Below are 21466 nucleotides of genomic sequence, written 5' to 3'. Positions count from 1 at the left end.
TTACCTAGGTAAGCACATTTCAGTAGAGATGGCAAACAACCATGAAGAAAAGAGGCAGCAAACAAATTGTCTATTTAAAAAAGGGTTTGGTGGGGAAGAGTGAAGGGAGAAAAGCCAAAATGACTTGTTTTTATGAAGACCACTTCATCTGAAGACTAATTCTTCTTCAATCTACAGCTGTCCTAATCCTAAGAATTACGGTAGCAACTCAGCCTAAGCCTAATTGTCACTCCTTATGGTATCTGAAAATAAACATAAATAAATGAAAATCTTGTAAAAAACACAACTCTCAACCAAAACTAACAGAAATGACTACTTAGAAAGGGAGGGAACAAGGTGGTGAGGTCAGGAATTGAAAGGGGACTTCTCTGATTGTTATCTTATTATTTAGTTTGTCCAGCTAAACATATAAATGCTTCACATACTTAAAAAATAAAATATATTTAAAAGCAAATGATAAAAATTTAAAACAAATTGAAACGAATCTAATTTGAACTGAAATTAATGAACTGAAACAAATGAACTTAATATCAAGTTGGTAACACAGAGACACAACTAAAAAGACACAGAAAATAATTGTTTCAAGGGTATACCTTAGTGGAGCATATTCTAAGAACAAACAGAGATATAAAGAAATTCTTAACTGTATTCAGTAATCTAATTGTTAGAGGTAATATTGCTATTATTATTTTGAAACTATTTTAAATATACTGTACAGTAATACAATAAGTAATTATGTTGATAATAGAACAAAATTTTTCAGTGTAAGAGAACCAAGTAGAAAATAAAAAAAAACCTAAGTAAAAAAATCCTATAATGTTACATTTGAATTGGAAATATCATTATTAACTAGTTGTCTTAGTTACCTAGTGCTGCTATAACAGAAATACCACAAGCAGACGGTTTTAACGAAGAGAAGTTTATTTCCTCACAGTCAAAGTAGGTTAAAAGTCCAAATTCAGGGGTCAGCTCCAGGAGAAGCCTTTTTCTCTCTGTCGGCCTTCTTCTCTTTGGTGTTCCCCCAGACTAGCAGTTCTCTGTGCAGGAACCCCGATCCAAAAGAAGCGCTCTGCTCCCAGCACTGTTTTTTTGATGATATGAGGTCCCCAACTCTCTGCTTGCTTCCCTTTCCTTTTATCTTGAGAGATAAAAGGTGGTGCAGGCCACACCCCAGGGAAACTCCCTTTGCATTGGATCAGGGATGTGACCTGGGTAAAGGTAGTGTTACAATCCCACCCTAACCCTCTTTAACATAAAATTATAATCACAAAATGGAGGCCAACCACACAATTCTGGGAATCATGGCCCAGCCTAATTGATGCACACATTTTTTGGGGAAGATAATTCAAACCATGACACTAGTCAATTTTTTTCTTTTTCAGATATACAAATTTCCTAGCACTGCCTACTGAAAATGTGTAGAAACAATGACAACCTGGTAGCAATGATGAAAGACTTAATTCAGGCAAAGATCATCATTGGATGAAAATGTTAGTTGAAAGACTGATAGGGAACTTTAACATGATGGATCAGGCAATTGCCACATGACTGATCAATCTTACCATCTCCAAAGTGGTACAGCCAGACATCATGTGCCTCTTGACATGATACACACAGCACTTCTAAAATATTCTTGTGCGGGATAAAAGTTGACCCTGAATCTAATCAAGTCTTTAGAGTTAACTTTCATTTATAAGAACTACAGGGAATAAAGAAACAAGTTAAATGATACCACAAGGAAGCAAACATTTCCCAGGCAATTTATCCAGTTTCTGCAACTAGTTAATGGCAAGGGGAAAAGGGAAGGAGGCGTGACTTCCAGACTGAAAGAGGCCAAAAGGCACAATGACTAAATGCAGTGTGTTTGGATCCTGATTCTATTAACTGTAAAAAGACATTTTTGAGACAATCAGGAAATTTGCTTATGGATTGGATATTAGAAGATGCCAAAAAAAGTATTGTTAATTTTGTTAAGTGTGATAAGGACATTTTGATTACGTAAGAAAATATCTATGTTTTTTTATATTCATACCAAAGTATGAGATAATAACATGATACAATGTCTGGGATTTAGTTTAAACTATTTCAGCAGAGGGGGGAAAAAAAAAGTAGATGAAACACATGTGGTAACATTTTTAATAAGTGTTCAATCTGGGTAATGTACATGAAAGTTTATTATATAGCCTCTCTACTCTAGAATATATCTAAAATTTTTTCAATATAATTTTTTTTTAATTTAAAATTTTATACCTATTCTGGTTAAGATTAAAAAAAAAACCATCTGCCATTGAGTCGATTCCAACTCATAGCGACCCTATAGGACAGAGTAAAACTGCCCCATAGGGTTTCCAAGGAGTGGCTGGTGGCTTTAAACTGCCAGTCTTCTAGTTAGCAGTTGATTTCTTAACCAGTGCGACACCAGGGCTCCCTGGTTAAGACTACTGTGTAACAAATCAACTCAAATGTAATGGCTTAAACTACAATAATCATTTTATTATCTCTCATATTTTCTGTGGATCAGAAGTTTGGGAAGGGCTTGACTGGGCAATTCTGACTCTTAAAGTTTATCTTGTGATGGTGGCTAGAGCTATAGAGCTGTAACAGCTGGATGTGGGGAGATAAGGGATGGGTTGGGAGCCTGGAGCAGCTGGAGGCTGACCAGACAGATCTTTCGAGTTCTCTCTATCTCTCTGTCTTCCTACATAGTCGCAGACCCTTTCCATGTAGTTTCTCCATGTAGGTGAGTTTCTTTTTTCTCACACATAGTAGCCTCAGGGCAGTCAGTCTGCTTACTGGGCAGCTGATGTCTTTAAGAGTTAGTATTCCAGAACAAAGGAGAAGCTGCTTCGCCTTTTACACTCTAGCCTGGGAAGTCACATAGCCTCATTTTCTCTGTACTCTATTGGTTGAAGCAGAATCAAAAGCTAGCCTATTTGCATCTCTTGGTGCAAGGAATGTCAAATAATTTGCAGACATAAAGCTGCTACATTATCTTTAATAGTCACATACATCTGGTGATCAACCTCCAACCCAAAAGGCCACGAAAGTGTTGACAAAGGCCATTGCAAATGTTACTCGTAAGTGGGGACTTTTCTGATTCCTAGGACAATGGAACAACTGATTTCTCTTCAAACTGCCATATACCTTACATACTTATCTTAAAACTTCATAACTTGATATGTCTAAAATTGCCTTAAAGATATCACATGTGAAATGCCCAGCCCGGTACGGTATCCATCATAGACACTCCATAAATGGTGGTGGTGTCTAATCCTTGTTTGAATTCCTTAGAAGTGTTTATAGTTTGAGCACACCATTAATAAATAGTAGTTGGTGTAATCTTATGATTCTCTGAAAGACATGTCACAGTTACAGTTTGAAAGAAGAATGGAACCTCTCTAAAAGTTATAAAGTGTAAAATTCATCATAAAGTGTTGTAGTTGGGTGATGCTTGGTGATAACAGGGGTGAGTTGTTTCATAGACCAGAGCGCCTATTTTGTTCTGTTTTGTTTTTACTTTCTATCAGCTTTCTTCTTTCCCAGATTGCCTGTTGAAACTTCCCTAAGCAACATAAAAATAGGAGTATTTTCCTCATGTGAAGTTGAATGCATCATGCCAAAGCTTTTATAGAATACTAATGGTGTTTAGAATCCAATCTGTTTTAAAATATCTCTGAAGATTAAGAAAAAACAATACACCAGATTTTTAAGACTTGAAAGTATTTCTTTGATCTATAAAACAATTAAGATTTTTTCTTTAATCTTAAAGGTCAGAGATGACCTTAAATTGTGGTATTAGACACTAAAATTCATTTGTAACGTAAATTAAAGTGTAATTTCCCAAACTAATAGAAATGTTAATCAGATAAAAACTATAGCTATTTGCCTTAGTTATCTAGTGCTGCTATAACAGAAATACCATAAGTGAATGGCTTTAACAAAAAGAAATATATTCTCTCACAGTTACGATGCTAGAAGTCCAAATTCAGGATGCCAGCTCCAAGGGAAGGCTTTCTTTCTCTGTCGACTATTCAGGGAAGGTCCTTGTCATCAATCTTCCCCTGGTCTAGGCGCTTCTCAGTGCAGGGACCCTGGGTCCAATGGACATGCTCCCCTCCTGGTTCTTCTTTCTTGGTGGTAGGAAGTCCCTCTCCTCTCTGCTCATTTCTTTCTTTTATATCTCAAAAGAGATTGAGATATAAGATACAACCTAATCCTATAGAAACAAACTAATCCTATAGATTGAGTCAAGCCTCATTAACATAACTGCCTCTAATCCTGCCTCATTAACATCATAGAGGTAGGATTTACAACACATAGCAAAATCACTTCTGATCACAGAATGGTGGACACCCACACAATACTGAGAATCATGGCCTAGCCAAGCTGACATGCATTTTTGGGGGACACAATTCAATCAATAACATTCCACCCTTTAGCTCCCGAAAATTCATGTCCTTGCCACATGTAAAACATATTCACCCCATCATATTACAGCAAAAGTCTTAAATCAACTCCAAGTCCAAAGTCTCCTGGAGCAAATTCCCTCTTCATCTGTGAAATCTAGAATGTAAGTTATGTGCTTCCAAAGTATAATGGTGGCACAGGCACAAGCTAGACATTTCCATTACAAATGGGAGAAATTAGAGGGAAATAGGGGATAACAGTCACCAAGCAAGTCAGCAGAACACATTATATTAGCTCTTAAGGCTTTAAAATAATCCTCTGTTCCTGAGATCATTTAGGCAATGGCCCTAACCTCCAGATTCTGGATGTTGGCCACACTCTCCAGATTCTAGGTGGAGGCCCCTCAGACCTAGGCTTCAGCTCCATCTTCCAGGCCCACTGGAATGGCAACTCTGGCCTCTCAGATTAGGGCAGCCCCATTCCCCTAGTCTGCTTGAGTGGCAACCCTACTCCCTCCGCCCCAGCAGGCCCAGTTCTTCTGCCCTTTGAGCATGGCAGCCCTGCCCCCTCAGCAGATAACTACTTTCCTTTTGAGAAACAGCTTTTGGCTTGTTACTGGGCCTTAGTAGAGACTGAATGCTTAACCATAGGCCACCAAATCACCACGTAGCCTGAGCTGTCCATCACGTTCTAGGTGTTGTCTGACCCACAGAGTCTTAAAGTTGGATGTGCAGAGTAGCACTCCATTATTGAATGGAACTAGTATATATAAGATCAGGCCCAAGCAGGACCTGAAGGCACAAGTAAGTTGCATGAGAAGGTGGCCCAAATGCCCATGGTCTCCACTCCTGTCACATTACCTTCCATCTCCCAGTCTGCACCTATGGCCTCATGTGGAGTTCCTTATAATCAGGTGACTGAGGAAGAGCAAAGTCGTGCCTGGTTTACAGATGGTTCTGCGTGATATGCAGGCACCACTTGAAAGTGGACTGCAGCAGCACTACAACCCCTTTCTGGGACCTCCTTGAAGGACAGTGGTAAAGGGAAATCCTCCCAATGGGCAAAATTTTGAGCGGTGTACCTGGTTGTTCGTTTTGCTTGGAAGGAGAAATGGCCAGATGTGCGACTGTATAGTGATTCATGAGCTGTGGTCAATAGTTTGGCTGGATGGTCGGGGACTTGGAAGGAACATGATTGGAGAATTGGAGACAAGGAGGTATGTGGAAGAGGTATGTGGATAGATCTCTGAATACAAATGAGAGAAATGTTAATCAGATAAAAACTATAGCTATTCAAAGACAGAAAATCTAATATGATACCAAACTAAAAAGTCTCTTAAATTATAAGTTGTATAAACAATGAGCTAATTATAAATTGTAAGTATTTATTTATTAAAATATCGTATGAATTTTAGTCGATGTTACTATATATAACAACAATAAAATCCCACTGAGGTGTCTAAACTCTTCACTAATACAGATTGTCCAACTTAACAATTAAATAAATTTCAGTCCCTTTACTTTTCCTAGTTTTCAGCCTTTGTTTGCCCAGGGATGGTTTTTGGAATTGATATTTAACTCCACATACCTCTAATAAGCTTAAGAATCCAATGGTCCCAATCAATCAACTGTGATGTATCATAGAGCATACAATTTCAGAGGTTCAAAGGCCATTGACTGAATTCAATTGTGCTTTTTATATCACAGGCCAAAAAAAAAACCTCTCAAAAATTGCAAGCAGATGAGTCTAGCATGATGTAAAAACTCTTTACTTTTACTATAAATTACTTACTTACCTTCTAAATGCCCAATAAGAAAAATGCTTTTGTAGATGACATTTTATTGAAATCAAGAGTAGGCCTGAAGAAAAAAAAGTGTACTACATGTATTTTCTTTATTACATTCTTTGTGGAATATGTTCTGGCAGAATAGAAAGCATTATAAAAAAGCATTTAACAGAGGAAGAAATTCTACTCTGCACAAAACTCCCAATGATGTCAGTGGGAGTTCTGTGAATGGAACAAATGTTGAACTTGACCCTGTAATGTTTAAACTGCAATCCTCCCTGCTCTTGGCAGAGCCTGGTTTCCCAATTAAAGGTGCTGTAGTCTGGGCAAGGATTACACAGCAGATTAATAGTCTAGTTTTTCACTTTGTTTGGAGCAACAGATGAAACACATAATATCTTCGTTTAGGACTATTACATACTTTTGAACACAAAAGACTTAAAATGAAGTGGTGTGAGAAAGTAAAAGGTAAGAGTCTGAGAACGGAAATTTATGTGGTAATGATTTTTAAACTACCTTCTCTGCTAGTGGCTCAGAAGCATCAATGAGTCATACACACATTAAGGGTAAAGAGAAGAAAACCAAGATCTTAGAGACCACTTAGCATATCAGTATTAAAGCTATCCTCGTTCGATTTTTGTTATATTCCACTAGACATGTGAAAAGAATGGTTTTCAGCAAGATTCCAATGCTGGAAGGTTTATGTAAAATGAGTTGGAATGATTATAGATGAGATTAAGAGAAAACACAGTATTTCAATGAAAGCTACTGCAAAACCACAGTAGGATGGCTCGTTTTTCATTCAGTCCCATGAATAAAAAGAATGGGGCTCTGGTTGTGAATGTAGCACAATAATGCATTGCTGCGACCCCAAAATAAGTTCTATGTTCTAAAGAAAAGGTCTTGAAATCTGTATACAGTACAAGCACTTGAGTAACGCCATTATGTCTATCAAGATCCCAATTTTAGTTTTTTCTACTTGGTTGAAAAAAAATTTTTTTTTTTGGTCCTCTTTTGTATACTTTGTAAGTTCCTTATATTCTACAATGCAAACATATTGCCTTTGTAATCGGAAAAAAAAAGAAGAAAAAGAAAAAAGATCAGCTTTTATTTTAAAGGAGCAGAAGAAGAAGAAGAGGAAGAAACAAGAAATATTTAAGATGAAATTAAAACTTGTCTGTTTTTGACAGAAGGTTGTGGATTATGAAAAAAAAAAAAAAAAAAGCCCAATGATTAAAAGTGAAAATGTCAGCTTATATATGGTGTGGAAAACACACTGGTACAGGCATTAAAAGAGGTTACAGGATTATAGCATTAATGGTTGGCGTTTATGCTCTGGTCTCAGGTTGCCAAGTTCATTTTCCAGCTCTGCAACTGATCTCGTGCAGGCAGTTTATCTATTAACTGACATGATAATTTATTATTCTGATAATGATGTATTGAAGTAGACCAGAGAGTGGAGTGCTTGGAAGAAGTTTACTGAGGCCAAGCTCTGATGTAGTGCTACTTGAATCAGCTATGGAAATTTGGGCTCTCAGAAACAGGGCTTGCCTGCTGAGAATTTGCATTTCTAACAAAGTCCCAGGAAGTTATACATAAGAATCACCTGGGGATCTTGTTAAAATGTAGATTTTGAGTCAGTATATCTGGGGTGGAAATGCAAATTCTCATCAGGAGTTTTAACCAGGAACAAACTGGTTCAAAGCCCTGCTCAGAAGCTTCCACAGGTAGCTGAGAAAGGACACTAGGGAACTACAAACTTCCCAGGACAATTCGTGGCCCTCTGTTTCAGTAATTCTCTACCTAGGAAGCTCCTGGTGCAGCAGGAACCTGTTTTCTGGGGATATCAGATTCAGGGACCAAATGGCTTCTAGCTGTTTTCTTTCTTTTTAACTAATTCATAACTGTTACCTATTTGTTTGTTTTTTGTATTATGTTACGTGCTATTGAGTCACTTCTGACTCATTGCAACCCTATGTACAACAGAACAAAACACTAACTGTCCTGCAACATCCTCACAATCGTTGTTATGCTTGAGCCCATCGTTGCAGCCACTGTGTCCATACATCTAGTTGAGGGTCTTTCCCTCTTCTGCTGACCCTCTACTTTACCAAGCATGATGTCCTTCTCCAGGGACTGGTCCCTCCTGATAATATGTCCAAAGTACATGAGGTGAAGTCTTACCATTCTTGCTTCTAAGGAGCATTCTGGCTGTACTTCTTCCAAGACAGATTTGTTCGTTCTTCTGGCAGACCATGGTTTATTCAGTATTCTTTGCTAACACCGTAATGCAAAGGCATAAATTCTTCTTCGATCTTCCTTATTCATTGTCCAGCTTTCGCATGTATATGAGGTGATTGAAAATATTATGGCTTGGTTCAGGAACACCTTAGTCCTCAGAATGACATCTTTGCTTTTTAACACTTTAAAGTGGTCTTATGAAGTTTGTTTTTTAACTTATTTGTACTTCTCTTAATATTGATGTCGTTAATCTTTTATTTGTTTTACTTTATTTTTCCCCCTATATATATTGAAATCAGTTTCATTTTCTGGCTTTAGGAGAATTTAACCCCAAATCTTTTTTTTCTCTGCTTGCTCTTTTTAGCGGTTTATAATGCTCACTTTATCTCCTCTCACCTGTTTGCTTCTGTATGAACTTATCTCAGTCTTTTAAAAAATATTTTACTTTAATTTCTAATTATGTGGTTTTTGGGTGATGCTGAGTCGATTCTGACTTATACTTCCGTGACAGGGGTGCCCCCATAGGGTTTTCTTGGCTGTAATCTTTATGTAATACCAGGTGTTTTTCCCATAGAGCTGATGAGTGGGTTCGAACCACCAAACTTTCATTTAGCAGCTGAGCGCTTAACTGTTGCGCCACCAAAAAAAAACCTGTTGCTGTCCAATTCCGACTCACAGCAACCCCAACCAAACCAAACTCCTTGCCTTCCAGCCAATTTCAACTCAGAGCAACCCTATATTGACCTCAGGCTCCTTAATTCCTAGTTATAGGGTCTTCTTAAGTATTTTTCAAAAATTGTTTTAAGCCTACTTTTTTTTCTTCTTCTCCTACGTGATACCATATTTTTGTCTACTACTTGTCCTTATAGTAGTTGGCTAGAAGCAAGTCCAAGGAAAAGCGAAGACTGGAGACAGACCACATTTTAAACAGAGGCAGAAAGAGAAAGGCTTTCTTCCTTTCGCCACCCACACTTCTGCAGCTACTCCTGAGCTTGCCTCTTTGGATCCTTTGATAGGATTCTCTACCACCAACAGAATCTTAATCCAAGAGTTTGGGGAAAATTGTGAGTTAAACCCATTAAACAAATAGCACTTTTGATTTACTAGAACAATTTGCTACCATCTCACACTGTTCAGCCCTTATTTGAGGAACCTAGTATTTTAAAATCTATAGTTCTAAAGTATATAATGGTTGGAATTTGGTAGCAAATACATGCCAGAAGCATGGTGGCCTAGGGGAATATACCCAAGGAGGGGCTCACTAGTATATGCTCAGGACTAACCATTTTGAGGTGGTACCGTTGAGTCTCCCTACAGACACTTATGAAGGGTGGTACCAGGAAGACTATGTCTAGTTTCTGGGGCCATATTTAATCAGTTTCATTCCAACCTACTTATCATATTGGTTCATTTCCCTTTCTGGCAAGGTCATTGTAGCGCCCTTTAGAGTTTATTGGTGTTCCTTTTGCTCTTTGAGAGAGGTGAAGAGCAACCACTACTTCAATTACAATAACAACAGCAAAAGCTGGCTAGAGTTTGAGTTATCCTGGCTTTTAAGGCCTTTAAATAGTTTCAAATGTTTATTGGCTACTGCATATCTTTTTTGTGAACTATGGGTTTATGTCTTTTGTGTATAGTTCTATTGGATTGTTTTCTTCTTGATTTATAAGAGTTCGTTATATATTATGGATATTAACTATTGTTTCTTACATATGGTATGTTTTCTCCCAGGCTGTCATTTTCTTTTAATTTTGGTTATGATGTCTTTTGCCAACTGAAGTTTTAAATTTTTAAGTATGTAGTCCAATCTGTCAAACTTTTCCTTTGTGGTTTCTGGGTTACTCCATATTTGAATTGCTATGTGGTGGTAATGTGGGATATAGTATAAAATGTACTGAACTCAGGGAGAGCTTCATTCTAATTATGGTTCTGCCACTAACTAGTGGTGTAACTTTGAGCAAATCTTCAAACCTAAGTTCCCTCACCTACGAAATGTAGTTAGACTAGACACCAGCTGACCTCTAGGGTCATTTCCTGCTTTGATTCAACCATTACTCAATTTTCTCAGATTCTAGATATTTAAAAGCTTACTTCCTTAAGTAGGCCAAATGTTCTCCTGGAAATTAACACTTCTAATTTCCCTAGCAACAATTTTCATAGTGTAAAGTCTAACTGGTGCCTGAATTATCAATAGTTCTGAATTTTTAGCATCTGAATCAATGACTTGAATTTTTATAAAACATTTGATGAGTTTGTACTCACCTCGTCTTATAGACTATAGACTTTATAGAGAAAAAAGACTGCATTTAATATGTACTCTAAACAATGCATAATATGGAGCCACTAAGTCAATGGGCATTTAAAATGGCTTATGATATTTTATTGATGAAAATAATGAATTGTATTATCACTGGTAGAAGAGAAAAAATAGTTTTTATTTATTTATTTTCTATCACATATATCGTCTCATTTGGTGGCCACAATAACCCTATGAGATAGATAAGGCAGGGTTTATTTTTCTATTTTATAGATCGTGAAATACTACTCAGAAAGATTAAATAATTTGTCCAAGGTCACCCTAATGCCAGTGTCAGAACTCTTCTGAAAGATGATAATAGTGCTGAGAAAGAATTTATTGGCTAGGTTTTCATTACTACCGATGACAAAGTAGAAATAGTAATCATCCGTGAGGTAAGACGGCTGGTGATCAGGTAAACGAAATAAAACATTAAAAATGAAAAATAAGAGTAATGTTGAGAATTATAAAATAGAAAGTATTGGCTATTTATTATAAAATAAAAATATTGGCTACACATTTATTACTACCTAAAGAAGTACAGATAAACATCCTTTGGAAACAAAGTAACTTTTCTATTAATAGTTTGGTATACTGTATAGCAGGAAATATGAAAGAAATAAGAGAACAAAAAGGTTCTGGTGGCAGGGAGGGGTTTCCAGAGATAGAAGAAAGAGAAACTCAGTATTCATTTTAGAAGTAAACTAAGAGAATAAGAAAATGAAAGATAATTAAAAACTAGGAAAACAGAAATATTATGTGATTGATCTGATGGTTGACATTAATGTGATAAAAAAAAAACAAAGAGACTGAATGGGGGAAGAAAAAGAGGAGAGAGGGAGAGAGGAGATATTTAAAAACCTGATATTGTTTGAATTAGGATTTTTGAAGAAAATTTGCAGACAATTACCAGGAAATAAATTTGTTCCCAAGAGAAGAAATTATATAAAGGGTATTCAGAACTATTTTAGAAAATCCAGCTGAGAAAATTATTTTCCAAATACTATTTAAACCAAATTTAGGTGAGATTTATCCAGTATTCTGGTTATGATATGACTGTTGTTGTTAGGTGCCGTTGAGTAGGTTCCGACTCATCACAACCCTGTGTACAACAGAATGAAACACTAACTGGTCCTGCATCATTTGAATAATTGTTGCTATGTTTGAGCCCACTGTTGCAGCCACTGTGTCAATCTATCTCTTTGAGACTCTTCCTCTTTTTCACTGATCCTCTACTTTACCAAGCATGATGTCCTTCTCTGGGGACTGATCCCTCCTGATAACATGTCCAAAGTATGTGAGACAAAGTCTCACCAACCTCACTTCTAAGGAGCATTCTGGCTGTACTTCTTCCAAGACAGATTTGTTTGTTCTTCTGGCAGACCATGGTATAATCAATATTCTTCACCAACACCATAATTCAAAGGCATCAAGTCTTCAGTTTTCCTTATTCATTGTCCAGCTTTCACATGCATGTGAGGCGACTGAAAAATACCATGGTTTGGGTTAGGGATATCTTAGTCCTCAAAGGGATATCTTTGCTTTTGAACTTTAAAGAGGTCTTTTGCAGCAGATTTGCCCAATGTCATACATCATTTGATTTCTGGCTTGTTACTCCCATGGGTGTTGACTGTGGATTCAAGTAAAATGAAATCCTTGACAACTTCACTATTTTCTCCATTTATCATGATGTTGCTTATTGGTCCAGTTGTGAGGATTTTTGTTTTCTTTATGTTGAGATATAATATATACTGAAGACTGTAGTCTTTGATCTTCATCAGTAAGTGCTTCAAGTCCTCTTTACTTTCAGCAAGCAAGGTTATGTCATCTGCATATTGCAGGTTGTTAATGAGTCTTCCTTTAATCCTGATGCAGTATTCTTACTTATATAGTCCAGCTTCTCAGATTATTTGCTCAGCACACAGATTAAATAAGTATGGTGAAAGCATACAACCCTGACGCACACAGTTCCTGATTTTAATCCACACAGTATCCACCACGTGTCTGTCAGTTTGTTGTACTGTGGGAGCTTGCATGTTGCTGTGATACTGGAAGGTTTGCCACCGGTATTTCAAATACCAGTGGGGACAACCATGGTGGACAGGTTTCAGTGGAGCTTCCCGACTAAGACAGAGTAGGAAGAAGGACCTGGCAGTATACTTCTGAAAAAATAGATCAGTGAAAACCGTAGGAGTAGCAGCAGAACATTGTCTGATACAGTGCCAGAAGATGAGCCCCTCAGTTTGGCACTAAAAACATGACTGGGAAAGAGCTGAGTCCTCAAAGTAGAGTCGAGCTTAATGATACGGATGGAGTTAAGTTTTTGGAACCTTCATTTGCTGATGTGGCACTACTCAAAATGAGAAGAAACAGCTGCAAACATCCATTAATAATTGGAATGTAGAATGTTGAAGTATGAATCTAGGAAAATTGGAAGTTGTCAAAAATGAAATGAATCACATAAAAATCAATATCTTAGGCATTAGTGAGCTGAAAGGGACTGGTATTAGCCATTTTGAATCAGAAAATCATACCATCTACTATGCTGGAGGTGACAAATTGAAGAGGAATGGTGTCGTGTTCATGGTCAAAAAGAACATTTCAAGATCCTTCCTGAAGTACAATGCTGTCAGTGATAGGATAATATCCATACACCTACAAGGAAGACCAGTTAATAAGACTATTATTCAAATTTACAAAGCAACAACTAAGGTCAAAGATGAAGAAATTGAAGATTTTTACCAACTTCTGTAGTCTGAAATTGATCAAACATGCAATCAAGATACATTGATAATTACCGGTGATTGGAATGCAAAAGTTGGAAACAAAGAAGAAGGACTGGTAATTGGAAAATACGGCCTCAGTGATAGAAACGACGCCAGAGATCAAATGATTAGAATATTGCAAGACCAATGACTTCTTCATTGCAAACACTTTTTTCAACAACATAAACGGTGACTATACACGTGGAGTTTGCCAGATGGAATACACAGGAATCAAACTGATTACCTCTGTAGAAAGAGATGTTGGAAAAACTCAGTATCATCAGTCAGAACAAGGCAAGGGGCCAGTTGTGGAATAGATGATCAATTACTCATATGCAAGCTGTAAAAACGTCGTGGGGCCAGTGTCTGACCTCCTCCAACCCCACAAGGGGGAAGGAGAACCAAGACCAACAGTACAAGGCTGACTCGCATAAGGCATAGGCCAGACAAGCCTCCCCTCTCCACCATCTTTACTAATTCTGACAGCAACTGTCCCTCACACAGCACTCCCTACTTCTCTGCTGGGTTCAGTAACTCATTGCAATGGCCACTGTCATGGATTGAATTCTGTCCCCCAAAAATATGTGTATCAATTTGGCTAGGCCATGATTCCCAGCGTTGTGTGACTGTCCACCATTTTGTCATTTGATGTGATTTTCCTATGTGTTATGAATCCTGTCTCTATGATGTTAATGAGATGGGATTAGTGGCACTTATGTTGATGAGACAGGACTCAATCTACAAGATTAGATTATGTCCTAAACCAATCTCTTTCGAGATATAAAAGAGAGAAGTGAGCAGAGACACATGGTGACCTCATACCACCAAGAAACAAAAGCCAGAAGAATAGCATGTCCTTTGGACCCGGGGTCCCAGGGAAGATTGATGACAAGGATCTTCCCTCAGAGCCAACATACAGAGAAAGCCTTCCCCTGGAGCTGGCACCCGGAATTTGGACTTCCAGCCTCCTAGGCTGTGAGAGAATAAATTTCTGTTTGTTAAAGCCACTCACTTGTGGTATTTCTGTTACAGCAGCACTAGATAACTAAGACAGCCACACAGAACTCAAAAACCATACTCATGATTATGGTGTTTACTAGGGAAGTAACAGTTACAATCCAGGCTCAGAACACCCAGTATACAGTTCTTCCATCAGGATACCCTCTTCCCAGTTGTGCTTGTTGGCACACCTCTCCTTGGCCCTCAGTCTCTGACCAAAGTCCTTAGCTTTCTGTCTCTGTGGGCTGGGAAGCCCACCGTGCCATCTTCTGCTGCCGGGTGTCTGCTGCTGGGTCTCTCCTGCCATCACTTGTCACTGTCTTCAGGGTTACAACTTGCTCTCTTTCTCTCCCTCTCTCTCGGTCTCCTGCTTCCAGAAGCTTCTCGGCGCAGGGATCCGAGGTCCAAAGCTCCTGGCTGTTCTTCCTCGGTGGTTGTAGGATCCTCCTCTCTGTTCTGGAATTGGCTCTCTTTTAAGGCAAAACTGACGAATTCCCTTGGTAGGCCACAATTATCCTATCACACAATCCTGCCCAATCACCTCATTGGGAGTTACAAGACCATGGCTAGAAAGGCCACACACAAAAGTAATTAACTGCACCACACTAGTTCAAGGTAAAGTTGAAGGAAATTAGAGCAAGCCCACGGGGGCCAAAGTACAACCTTGAGTATATCCCACCTGAATTTAGAGACCTTCTCAAAAATAGATTTGATGCATTCAACACTAATGAGTTGTGGAATGACATTAAGGACAAGGACATCATACATGAAGAAAGCAAGAAGTCATTAAAAAAGACAAGAATGAAAGAAAAGACCAAAATGGATGTCAGAAGAGACTCTGAAACTTGCTCTTGAATGTTGAGTGGTTAAAGTGAAAGGAATAAATGATCACGCAAAAGAGCTTAACAGAAGATCTCAAAGGGCAGCTCAAGAAGACAAAATAAAGGATTATAATGACATGTGCAAAGACCTAGAGATAGAAAACCAAAAGGGAAGAACATGCTTGGCATTTCTCAAGCTGAAAGAACTGAAGAAAAGATTCAAGCCTCGAGTTGAATATTGAAGGATTACACTGGGAAAATATTAAATGACACAAGAAGCATCAAAAGAAGATGGGAGGAATACACACAGTCACTGTACCAAAAAGAATTGGTTGACGGCCAACCATTTCAGAAGGTAGCATATGATCAAGAATCAAAGGTACTGAAGGAAGAGGTCCACGATGCACGGAAGGCATTGGCAGAAAAACAAGGCCCCAGGAATTGACAGGATGCCAACTGAGATGTTTCAACAAACAGATGCAGTGCTGTAAGCACTCAATCGTCTATGCCAAGAAATTTGGAAGAGCTGGCCAACTGACTGGAAGAGATCCATATGTGTACCTATTCCAAACAAAGGTGATCTAACAGAATGTGGAAATTATAAAACAATATCATTAATATGACACTCAAGTAAAGTTTTGCTGAAGATCACTCAAAAGCAGTTGTAGCAATACCCCAACAGGGAATTGCCAAAAATTCAAGCCAAATTCAGAAAAGAAAGTGGCATAAAGGATATCATTGTTGATGTCAGATGGGTCATGGCTGAAAGCAGAGAATACCAGAAAAATGTTTACCTGTGTTTTATTGACTGTGCAAAAACATTTGACTGCGTGTTGTTGTTGTTATGTGCCGTTGAGCCGGTTCCGACTCATTGAGACCTTACGTACAACAGAAGGAAACACTGCCTGGTCCTGTGCCACCCTCACAATCGTTATGCTTGAGCCCATTGTTGCAGCCACTGTGTCAATCCATCTTGCTCAGGGTCTTCCTCTTTTTCGATGACCCTCTACTTTACCTAGCATGATGTCTTTCTCAGGGACTGATCCCTCCTGATAACATGTCCTAAGTATGTGAGACAAAGTCTCGCCATCCTTGCCTCTAATGAGCACTCAGGCTGTACTTCTAAGACAGATTTGTGTGTCAGGGAGGTATCCTTTCACCATACTGATTCAATCTGTATGCTGAGCAAATAACCAGAGAATCTGGACTATATGAAGAATAGGATTCTAGGCATCAGGACTGGAGGAAGACTCATTAACAACCTGCTATATGCGATGACACAACCTTGCTTGCTGAAAGTGAAGAGGACTTGAAGCACTTACTAATGAAGATCAAAGACTACAGCCTTCAGTATGGATTACATCTCAACATAAAGAAAACAAAAATCCTCACAACTGGACCAATAAGCAACATCATGGTAAAAGGAGAAAAGATTGAAGTTGTCAAGGATTTCGTTTTACTTTGATCCACAATCAACACCCGTGGGAGCAGCAGTCTAGAAATCAAACAACACATTGCATTGGGCGAACCTGCTGCAAAAGACATCTATGAAGTGTTAAAAAGCAAAGATGTCACTTTGAGGAGTAAGGTGTACCTGATCCAAGCCATGGAGTTTTTAATTGCTTCTTATGCATTGGAAAACTGGACAATGAATAAGGAAGACCAAAGAAGAATTGATGACTTTGAATTAGGGTGCTGGTGAAAAATATTGAATATACTATAGCCTGCCAGAAGAATGAACAAATCTGCCTTGGGAGAAATACAGCCAGAATGCTCCTTAGAAGTGAGGATGGTGAGACTTTGTCTCACATACTTTGGACATGTTATCAGAAGGGACCAATCCCTGGAGAAGGACATCATGCTTTGTAGAGGGTCAACGAAAAAGAGGACGAGCCTCAGTGAGATGGATTGACACAGTGGCTGCAATGATCGACTCAAGCAAAGCAATGATTGTGAGGTTGGCGCAGGTCCAGTTAGTGTTTCGTACTGTTATATATACGGTCACTTTGAGTTGCAACCGACTTGATGACACCTAAGAATGATAGTGCTTCTTGACTTCTTTTGAACGTAACCCTATTCTAGTCTGAAGATTGATCTTCTCCAAACACCACTATGATGAAAAATTTGATTTCAGGTAACCAGCTCTTTACAAGGGGTTGAAAAACGGAGAAAAGAAGAATTATCACCCCAAACATTTCCTTTCCTTCTGCTACTTTTGTCTGTCTAATGCTTCTGCATAGCTGCTCAGCTGGTGTGGGGAAATGGCAGAGGGGCCCTTTTAAAAACAGTGCATAGGCCTTATGCCTGGGAACTTTTTTTCTGATGGAAGCTGTGTGTATTCCCTGGAATGCTTAAAGCCTTAAGGCTTCTCCTTCAGAAGTATAGCTTATCTCTATTAGGCAGTGATTTCTTTCCTGAGCCCAGCCTTTGGAAAGGTGAATCCCAAAGAAAGGATTCTCTGCCTTTAGCAAGGAATCATTTAGAGAATAACAACGGGGAAGATCAAGCTACACTATCAGCAACTGTTTATTAGCTTACTTTCTAAGGTGGTCCCTGGAATGCTTAAAGCCTTAAGGCTTCTCCTTCAGAAGTATAGCTTATCTCTATTAGGCAGTGATTTCTTTCCTGAGCCCAACCTTTGGAAAGCGGAATCCCAAAGAAAGGATTCTCTGCCTTTAGCAAGGAATCATTTAGAGAATAACAATGGGGATGATCAAGATACACTATCAGCAACTGTTTATTAGCTTATTTTCTAAGGTGGTCCTGGAGTTCAGTTAATCATTACACAATCACAGTTAGGAAATCTCGTTTAGGGTGGGGCTGTAGCTCTTTTAATCATAATTGAAAAGTGAAGTCCAGCTTAGTTCAAGGTCCTGAGGGAGGATTTTCAAAAGAAAATAAAGTGTAAAGCATGGAGCAGAAATGCCTTGTCATAAAAAAGAACAACTGCATGATCTGGCTGTATCTGTATGTGCTGTTTATATGAGTTAGAAGTAAGTAGTCAGCGATGAATAACAAAGATGAGTCATTTCTACCTGATTATTGAATACCCTGATCGTATACCTGTCATCTCACCTTTCCCTATGAGTATAGATGCAAAACTACTGCTGAAGGTACAGTTTTAGCAGAACCAATTGCCTACTTTATAAAGGGATTACTCGTGTGGAGTCGATTCCGACTCATAGTGACCCGATAGGGCAGAGTAGAACTGCCTCATAGAGTTTCCCAGTAGTGTCTGGTGGATTCAAACTGCTGGCCCTTTGGTTAGCAGCCATAGCTCTTAACCACTACGCCACCATGGTTTCCATAAAGGGATTATTAAAGAAATACTTGACAAAACAGGTAACTACTGACGAGTGTATCCTGGCTTCCACCCTTGAAGGCCAGTGTTTTGAGACTCATTATTTTATTTTTTTCATTTTTAAGTTGTACATTAGATGAAGGTTTACACAACAAACTAGTTTCTCATTAAACAGTTAGTATGCATATTGTTTTATGACATTGGTTAACAACCCCACGACATGTCAACACTCTCCCTTCTTGACCTTGGGTTCCCTATTACCAGGTTTCCTGTCCCCTCCTGCCTTCTAGTGCTTGTCCCTGGGCTCGTGTGCCCCTTTAGTCTCGTTTTGTTTTATGGGCCTGTCTAATCTTTGGTTGAAGGGTGAACCCTAGGAGCGACTTCATTACTGAGCTAAAAGTGTGTCTGGGGGCCATTCTCTTGGGGTTTCTCCAGTCTTCATCAGGCCAGTAAGTCTGGTCTTTTTTTGTGAGTTAGAATTTTGTTCTACGTTCTTCTCCAGCTCTGTTCAGGACCCTCTATTGCGATCCCTGTCAGAGCAGTCAGTGGTGGTAGCCAGGCACCATCCAGTTGTACTGGACTAAATCTGGTGGAGGCCCATGGTAGTTGTAGTCCATTAGTCCTTTGGACTAATCCTTCCGTTGTGTCTTTAGTTTTCTTCATTCCCTCTTGCTCCCGAAGGGGTGAGACCAGGGGAGTATCTTAGATGGTTGGGGCTCATTCTTATGAGTAAGCAACACTTATTTAACAATCAAATGGGAGTTATTTTATTGTCTATAATCCTCTACTTTGTACATTATTCCAGCAAATGAAACCACATTTCCCTGTCCTACATACTCAGCCTCAGCATGTATTATTTCCATTTCCCTTCCAACAAAAGCTGCTTTTGGAAAATAATCTGATGAATTAGATCTAAATAACTAATAAGGCTTAAAATATTACCTTTTCCAGGATTACGGTTTTGTGCCAGAGGAATAAACTACTCAAAAGGATAAAACTCTAATGGCAGAATTTCAGGTGAGCCGAAGGAGGCCTACTGGGTTATAGGGACTTTTCTAGCCTGAAGGATGGTCAGCCAGGTTGGTCCTGAGTATGAGTTCAAGTAAAAAATGACTAGTACCATGGCATGTCCTAGCCTACAGATGTGGTCTAGTCCTACTTATTTAGGTTTGTAGTGGTGGTGGTGGTGGTGGTTAGATTTGCTTTGGACATTCCCAAGATTTAAAGGGCTCTTGAATCAACTTGAGACAGGATTCAGCATGAGAATTCCAGAATCCAGCTGGTCTCTGGTGTGGGAGATACTTCACCCTGGGATGCTTTAGGGGATTGATCCTTTCAGTTCGGAGCTAGAACACTGGGCTCCGTTCAGACTCAAAGCAGTTTTTGGAAGTGAGGAAGAAATCTTTTCTCATGATGATTTAAAAATTGTGTATACAATATGCTAACTTTAGATTTTATACAATGGCTAAGATTCTTATTCATATAAAACGGATACCTAGTTTGGTATATATGGCTACTGTTTCCTAGCTTCTAGTTACAACTCTTTTACCTCCAGTTAAGCACTGAATAAGCCTGAACACTTTGGTATTGGTATTATTTGTAAATCTTCAACTTCTGCTCTACATTAAGGAACCAATACCAAAACGAAACCCGTTGCCGTTGAGACGGAATGACGGCAACCCTGCAAGGGCTCCTATACCTGTGTTAATTCCAGCAATGGGGAGGGTGGGGGAGTGGGGTTAGTTAAAATGCTCCCGCCCCTAATAGTATCTTTAGAGTTATTTCAAGTGCTTTTCACCAGTGTACAACTCACTTTGGTAAATAACTCTTTGATGGTTATAATGAGCTCCTCCCTTTGGATGCGCGCCAAAAATCATCTGCAGTGTATTCTACTCTTTATTCATACTTGGTAATAAATAATTATCTCTGGAACGCAAACGGAAGAACTGAACCAGTGACTTCAGGGACCCGGAGACTTTAATTACCATCACCGTACACAGTTAAGTACAGCGGCGGTAGGGGGTGGGGCTTGTGTGTGTGTGTGTGTGCGTGTGTGTGTGTGTGTGTGTGGTTTGCTCCATTATCTTTTCTGTTTCTTCTCCGGGTAAAACAAAGCCGTCTTGCATGTTAAGATATCTAAAGCAGTAACTGCAAAAAACTGTGCAATGTTATGGTTGAGGATTTCTACACCGTATGTGTTGACAGAACGCTTAAAAATGTCTCTCCGCAATAAACGCAAACCCTGCCAGGCTGAATTATTAAGGATAGCGCAATTCACTGCACCACCGAAACAGCTGGGTTTGGAAGCCTGCGTCGCATTCGGAGTGTATCCGATGTTTCTTCAAACAAAGGCACTATCTTGAGGCAATTTCGCGGGCCATTTTCCTCCTCCCAGCGCCAGCTTTGTCTCCTCGCCGGTGTGAGGCTGAGACTTGGAGGAACCCCAGCTGCCTGGCTGTGCAAGCAAGCTCGGAGCAAGGGCCAGCGTGGGAAGCTCCACCGAAATGCCGCTGTGGTTTCCTGCAACCAAAGCGTGCCATTAGAGGAAGTTGGAGTGCTGCAGTCGAAAGAGATACCTGCAGCTTCAAATCGGGGCTGGACTTGGACAACCTCTCCCCACCGACTACTATCGTACAAAGAAACTCAGTAATCTGGGGGCAGCGGAGGCCTGTGGGTTCTCCGTCTCTGGGGCTCAGCGCGGGGCTGCCAGGAGCCGGTCCGGGTCAGCGTCTTCACCGCCACCTCCCTCGGGCGGCTCTGGAGCGGGTCTGTGCGGGTTCGTGGGGCGGGCTGGGGACAGGCAGACAGGCCTCCCCGGGGCCCATCGCCGCGCAGCGACTCGCACGCGAG

At 39.5% G+C, this 21466-nt stretch overlaps 1 protein-coding gene across 1 annotated transcript in view; it reads left to right on the top strand.

Annotated features, from left to right (window-relative positions):
• Positions 1-20529: 20529 nt before the first annotated feature.
• ERBIN (erbb2 interacting protein) overlaps positions 20530-21466 on the top strand; it is a 180960-nt gene continuing 180023 nt past the window's right edge. The window contains exon 1 of the mRNA XM_023729587.1: positions 20530-20615. The gene's annotated coding sequence lies outside the window, so the exon portion shown is untranslated. The remainder of the gene's footprint in view (positions 20616-21466) is intronic.

This window comes from Trichechus manatus, unplaced genomic scaffold (assembly GCF_000243295.1).
Source record: "Trichechus manatus latirostris isolate Lorelei unplaced genomic scaffold, TriManLat1.0 scaffold00029, whole genome shotgun sequence".
NCBI lineage: Eukaryota > Metazoa > Chordata > Mammalia > Sirenia > Trichechidae > Trichechus > Trichechus manatus.
This window is presented reverse-complemented; position numbering and strand designations above follow the sequence as displayed.